The sequence below is a fragment of the Bos grunniens genome, chromosome 11, assembly GCF_055505025.1.
Source record: "Bos grunniens cultivar Pamir isolate PY7600 chromosome 11, Bosgru_T2T1.0, whole genome shotgun sequence".
Lineage (NCBI taxonomy): Eukaryota > Metazoa > Chordata > Mammalia > Artiodactyla > Bovidae > Bos > Bos grunniens.
The window spans coordinates 4,258,025-4,264,397 of NC_141175.1; positions in this window are offsets into that span (position 1 = coordinate 4,258,025).

The following is a 6,373-nucleotide window of genomic DNA, read 5'->3' on the forward strand; positions in this document are numbered from 1 at the left end:
TGGGAGCCCCCCGGGTAGGACTGGAGCGGGGTGGTACCCCCAGGACCTGTCCAGTCCTCCACTAGAACTCGCAGCACCTCCGTGCTGAACTCAAGGTGCCCGTCGAGGGGAAGTGGGGACTGGAGATTTACCCCTTCCATCCTCCTGGCTGGACACCCGCATGCAGTGAGCCACCTGCAGACTGGAACACTTCAGCCCTGCACTCAAGAGTCAGGTGGGCCTGTGACAGAGTCCCAGCTCTGTCCTCTGGCTGGGGGACTTTTGAAGTCACCTGGGTGAGATTTTGTAAAATAGAGATAATAGTTTCTACCTTGCTGGGGTGTCATGGAAATCAGAGATCACCCCTCAAGTCAGTGTTTCTAGAGCATCTACTCTATACACCAAATGCAGTGACTGAGGCATTGCCGTCACCCCCTAAAGGAGCTCTGATGTTCATGGTTTCATTGGCCAAGGGGGCCACAGCGTCCACTGGGGGCACCAGGCTGGCAGGTTCAAGGAGAGGCTTGCACGCTGCTGGTGCACAGGGTCTGTGGCCCCCGCATCAGGGCCTTGTGCGGAGGGCCTTCCAGGCGATGAACACACCTCCCTTCCTCTCCCTTCCTCACACACCCTAGAGAGAGAGGCGATGGTTCCCATGTAATGCACGGGAAAGTCAAAGGCTGCCAGCTGCTGCTGCTGCTGCTAAGTCGCTTCAGTCGTGTCCGACTCTGTGCTACCCCATAGACAGCAGCCCACCAGGCTCCCCCGTCCCTGGGATTCTCCAGGCAAGAACACTGGAGTGGGTTGCCATTTCCTTCTCCAATGCATGAAAGTGAAAAGTGAAAGTGAAGTCGCTCAGTTGTGTCCGACCCTTAGCGACCCCGTGGACTGCAGCCTGCCAGGCTCCTCCGTCCATGGGATTTTCCAGGCAAGAGTACTGGAGTAGGGTGCCATTGCCTTCTCCGAAGGCTGCCAGGGCCTGGCTCAAATCTCATGGCCATGTCACTGAAGTGGTGCAGCCTCGTTGAAAAACAGCCTGGCAGTTTCTCAAAAAACTGAATGCAGAATCGCCATCCACTCAGAGGCTTGCACCCCAAAGACTTGAAGACAGACCTTTAAACAACATTGCACACCCATGTTCTCTGCAGCAGGTGCGCAGTGACCAAAAGCAGAAACAACCCCGTGCCCATCAACAGATGAAGGACACCAAGATTCAGTCCACCGGCACGAGGAAGTGCTATTCAACCCTAAAGAAGAATGAAGGGCCGGCTCAGGCTGCCTCATGGACGAACCTTGAAAACACGATGCTGAGCAAAGGAAGCCAGATACCATATTGGTCAATTCCATTTATATGAAATTCCAGAACAGGCCAAAGCAGGTCGGTGTTTGCTAGGGGCCAGGGGAGGGAAGGAGGGATGAGAGTGATGGGTAAAGGGTCTCAGTCTGGGGGGACTAGTTTTGAAACTAGACAGTGGTGTTAATTGCACAACATCATGAGGAATGTACTTAATGCCACTGAATTGTTCAATTTACAATGATCAGAATGGCACATTTTATGTTACATGTATTTTACCACAGTGAAAAAAAAACAACCCGAAACCCTCATGTCCAGTGAGTGTTGGAGCTGAGTGGGAAGCCGAGTCAGGCCGGCCCGGGCCATCACCCTCCACCCAGTGCACCCCAGAACAGCGGCTTGACGCAGAGGGGCCCAGTTCTCAGGCAGGACACCTCCTGTGTGTGGCTAGGGGTCCCACAACCCTGGAGGCTGTGTGCTGTGAGCAGGGGGTGCAGCAGGTTACTTTGCCTCCCAAGTGGGTACCCCGGTGGGGGCGAGATGCACTTCTGAACTAATTGAGCTCTTGTCTGATGGGAGGTCTGCCCCTGCCAGAGCTTCAAGGTCAAAAGAAAGGGCTGAAGGAGGCGTGTGCTGCAGCCCGGATCGGGCCCGGGGCGTGCTCTGGTCCCTGAAGGGTCTGCCCGACTCCCTTCCAGACCAAGGGAAGCTTCTGGAAACCTGGGAGGCAGGCAAGGCAGCAGGGGAGGGAAGAGCCTCACCCCAGCCCATGTGTCCCTGTGAAGCTTAGCCCCCCAGATTGTGAGAGGAAGGGGCCCCCATCCTCTCAAGCCCCTCAACCACTGGGGAGGTGAGTGTCTTGTCCCCTTACAGAGAGGTCTAAGCCACCAAGGAGAAGCAAAGACCCAACCCAGGGCTCTGAGTCCAGGGCTTACAGGCACCATGACGAGGACCAGGGACACCTGGGCATGTGGGAGGGAGGGAGGGGGAAGAAGGAAGGGAGGCAGGGTCAGTGGGCACTTTGGGCAGTGGTCAGGGGTCGGGAAAGGCTTCCTGCTGAGGTGTCCCAGAGCAGCTGCGAGAGCAGAGGCAGAGTCTGAGCCAAAGATGGGCCCAGAACCTCAGCCCCAATGGGGCGCGGATACTTCTGCGGCCTCAAGGGCCCGGCCTGTGACACCCCTCCGTCCCTCCGTCCCTCCCCCCCACCAGGCCTCTCTGCGGCTCTGGGCCTGGGCCACCTCCAGCCCTGGGTGGAAGGAGAGGCCGCCCCAGGAGAGACAGCTGTACATCAGTCCCGCACGTTGGTTCCTGACGCGGCTCTGAGTCATATGCTCCCTGGGTTCGTCCGCAGAGTGGAGCAGATGGTGGTGCAGTAACACTTTAAATTAAGTATTCCAAAAGCACATTAAATCTAGATTGAATAAGACAGTTATTGTATGGAAATTGAAGGCCCATTGGTTCTTCTCTGAGTATCGAGGTCCAGCAGCTCCTCATCCAGTCTCTCCCCGCCTTGATTGCGAGGGTGGCTCATGAGTGTGCCTGGGCAGCGGGGCAGGGTTTTCCTATATCAGCCCCCCAGGGACCCCCGCCTCGCACGGACCTCAGTTTCTGAACCCCTGTCCCCCTGGCCTTGCTCCGGAGCTGACCGCAGTTCCCTTGCTGGAGGCTAACGAGGGCTGGGTACCACCCTCAGGCTGGCCTGGAGGGCTCTCATGGAATCCTCCAGAAGCTGGAGGCTGAGAGGGGAAGGGACTTGTTCCAGGACTCTCTGCGGGGGCGGGGGGGGGGGGGGGAGGTGGGGGGAGGGGCAGGGTGGGCAGGGCACACAGGGGTCTGGGAGGGGTCCTGCCGGAGGTGGCCAGGTGGACACGGAGCCTGGTGAACCAAGCTTTGCTGAGCAAGGACGGTGGGGGGAACAGCTCACCCTCAGTACCATCCTCCCCACGCCCTGCCCTCCTCCTCCCCCACCATCCTATCCCCCCAGTGCGAGAGGGAGCGCCCCTGGGAAGGGGCGATTCCGGGAGCACTGCCCCCCCCAGGCCTCCTCAGACCAGGGGCTGGAAGCTGCTAAGTGCCTGATGAGTTCTTGTGGCCACAGTAAATCTGGTCACTTCGTCCCTGCGGAGAGGCCCCCGGCCTCCAGGCGGAGGAAACCGGCTCCCCGACCTCAAGCAGGTGAACGCCCGCCCATGGCGGCAGTTCCTGTAACCGGCAGCCGTGCTATTAATAATCAATCCGTTGGCCCTAAAAGCTTCAGGGGGAGCAGAGAGGCCTCTGTGGGAGCCTGGCAGGGAGGGGGTCTGCACATGGCCCGGAGCCTGGGCAGGAGGCTGGGAGCATGGGGACCTACCTGGAGTCACAGCCGGCCCACCAGGTTCGCTGAGAGACACCTGGAACCTGGCCTCTGTCCCCAGAGTTAGGTCCAGGACCCCCGATGGGGGGCGGGATGTGGGCTGGGGGCCTGCCCTCAGCCAGGCGGTCACCGCTGGCCAGGCGGCCAGATTCATCAACTGAATATACACAGTGAAAGTGAAGATAGTCACTCACTCGTGTCTGACTCTTTGCGACCCCGTGGACTGTAGCTCACTAGACTCCTCTGTCCATGGCATTCTCCACTCCAGGAATACTGGCGTGGGTCCCTATTTCCTCCTCCAGGGGATCTTCCCGACCCAGGGATCAGACCCAGGTCTCCCGCATTGCAGGTGGATTCCTTACCATCTGACCACCAAGGACACCCATCCTTCTTCAGACCAAATTTCACATTCATAAGGAATAACTTTTTAGTTCAAGGACTTCCCATGCAGTCTGGGGACATATCATTGTTTGAAATTCAGATTCAGCTGGGTCTTCTGTATTTTATCTGGCAAGCCCCCGCCCTTGCAGGCTCCTCCTTCCCTGGAACCTGGGCTCTGTACGGCTCTGGGGCTCTCTCTGTGCTCTGGCCTCCCTGCCTCCCCTCCACCTCTGCCCCAGGGCCTCCTTAGCGTCTCTTCTTCCTGACGGCTCTCGCATGGTCTCTGTGGACTTGTGCTTTGGGTCCCTGTCTTCCCACCATCCTTGAGCGTCCAGCCGGGATGGGGTCCCACACTGTCCCAGGGGTGCCCTGCCCACCATGGCCACGGCCTAGTCCTTCGCAGCCGCCTCTCCTCTTTTGTGAAGTGGGACGTCTGGTTCCTGTGGCAATAGCAGAAGTCACCCTGTCTGCTTTTCTGGGGAGCACGGGACCTGCAGAGCCACGAGGAAGATGAGGGGAGGGGCCGAGGAGAGGCTGGAGGGAGCCAATCCCCTGCCCCTGGGAAAGCGCAAGGGGAAGGGCCCTGCATCCAGCTAGAGGTGCACACCCCAGAGAGGTCCCCAGCACACGGCAGGCACCCCAGAACTGGAAAGACAGAGGAGAGGGGCAGGAGTCAGTGTGTGGCCGTCCCTGACAGCCTGACCTTCAGGAGGAGGGAGCGCCCGTCTACCTCAGAGGAGGCCCTGGGGCTGGACTCCTTGGACGCCACTCTGAACCCCCTGCCCCCCGCCAGGCCAGGGCCGACGTGTATGTGGCAGCATCACTTACCCTGCAAAGCAAGTTCTGGTGTCTGATTTCTGTTTTCTTTAATGAAAGACAGTGACAGCTAATGATGACAGCAGTTGTTTCTTGAGCCCTCGCTGTGCCAGGGACGGGCAAGCACCTGTTTTGTTTGTGGGGGCTCTCACACACTCCTGGAGCCCCACCCCAGGGCTCTCTCATCCTCCAGGGTCCCCACACAACCTCCCAGGGACCCCACACTCTCTCCTGAACTAACACGTCCCCGGGTCCCTGAGCTGTGTGGGTTCCGGTTTCCTGTGGGTCTAAGGGGATCTGGGGCAGGGGCTGGGAAAGGAGGTAGGGGGTGGGGAGCACACAGTCCTTAAAGGGTCTGAGACTCTGTAGACTGTCCTTCGAGAATGGGGATAGCGGGAAGCCTGGCCACCGGGGGCCAGTGCTGACCCAGCTGCAGATTGGGAAGCTGAGGCGGAAGGGGCGGCCAGTCCCTGCTTTCTGTCTTTCTCCCCCTCCTCCTCTGCTCCATGTCCCCTGCACCCCAGACCAGAGCGCCCCCCACTCGGGGCTGCCCAGGGAGCTTCATGGGGTGCCCCGTCCCTCCTACACTGATGAGATTGGTGCTCAGACGGGCTCCTAGAATCCCAGGCAGCTCCTAGAATCTGCGGCCACTCCACGGCTGGACACACACATGGACACACACACACGGACTCGAACACTTGGGGAGACTGAAGCCCCGAGGCCCTCTCCCTGCGGGGGCACCGCAGACACTCACCCACCCACCGTGCGGTGTGATGGGATCCTCAGTGGAGAGTGGTGACGGCAGGTCCTGGGAGCTGGAGGGTCTGCTTTGATTCCACCGTCCCCTGTCTGGCAGCCCACCCAGGGGTACCCCAACATGGAGACTCAGACCCCCAGGTCTCCCCCGGGTGCCCACGCGGATGCCCAAGAGGGCTGGGAGGGCCCCGCCCTCGGCTCTGCCTGTGGGGAGCTGCCGTGGGCACTGCTCCCTTGTGTTTAACCAGCAAGGTTTCAGCTGGGAAACTGTCGCCCGCAGTCTGCAAACATCCCTTCCCGCTCCGCCGCGCCGCCTGCCAAGCGCTGCCAGCCGCCAGCTTGGCTCGCAGTCGGCTCACGCAAGCTGCCCGGCCTGGCACCAGGCTCCCGCCCACCGGGCTCCCAGGGAGGCTGGCAGGGGAGGGCGGTCTCCTGCTGAACTCCGGGCCGGGCAGTCTCACAATAGGGCTCCAGCTCCCCCGTGTCTCCTACCCTGGGCCCCCCACCCCGTGGCCTCTGCTGCAGTCCCAGGAGCAATCCAGGACACCCCACCCTGCCCACTGCTGGGAGACACCTCAGGAGGAATTCCGGAACGCTGGGGGGACCAGGCGAGTTTGGGGAGAGTTGAGGAGCCCTAGCAGGAAGCAGGTGTCCCCGAGGCTTGGGGACAGGCCGCCTCTTGAGGTTCGCCCTGTGCCAGGGCCCCAGTCCCGCCCCCAGCCCTGGCCAGCCCTCGGGTCCCCTCCACTGGCCCCTGGTGGTCAGCCAGGGTCACAAACTCCTGGGGTTCTCTG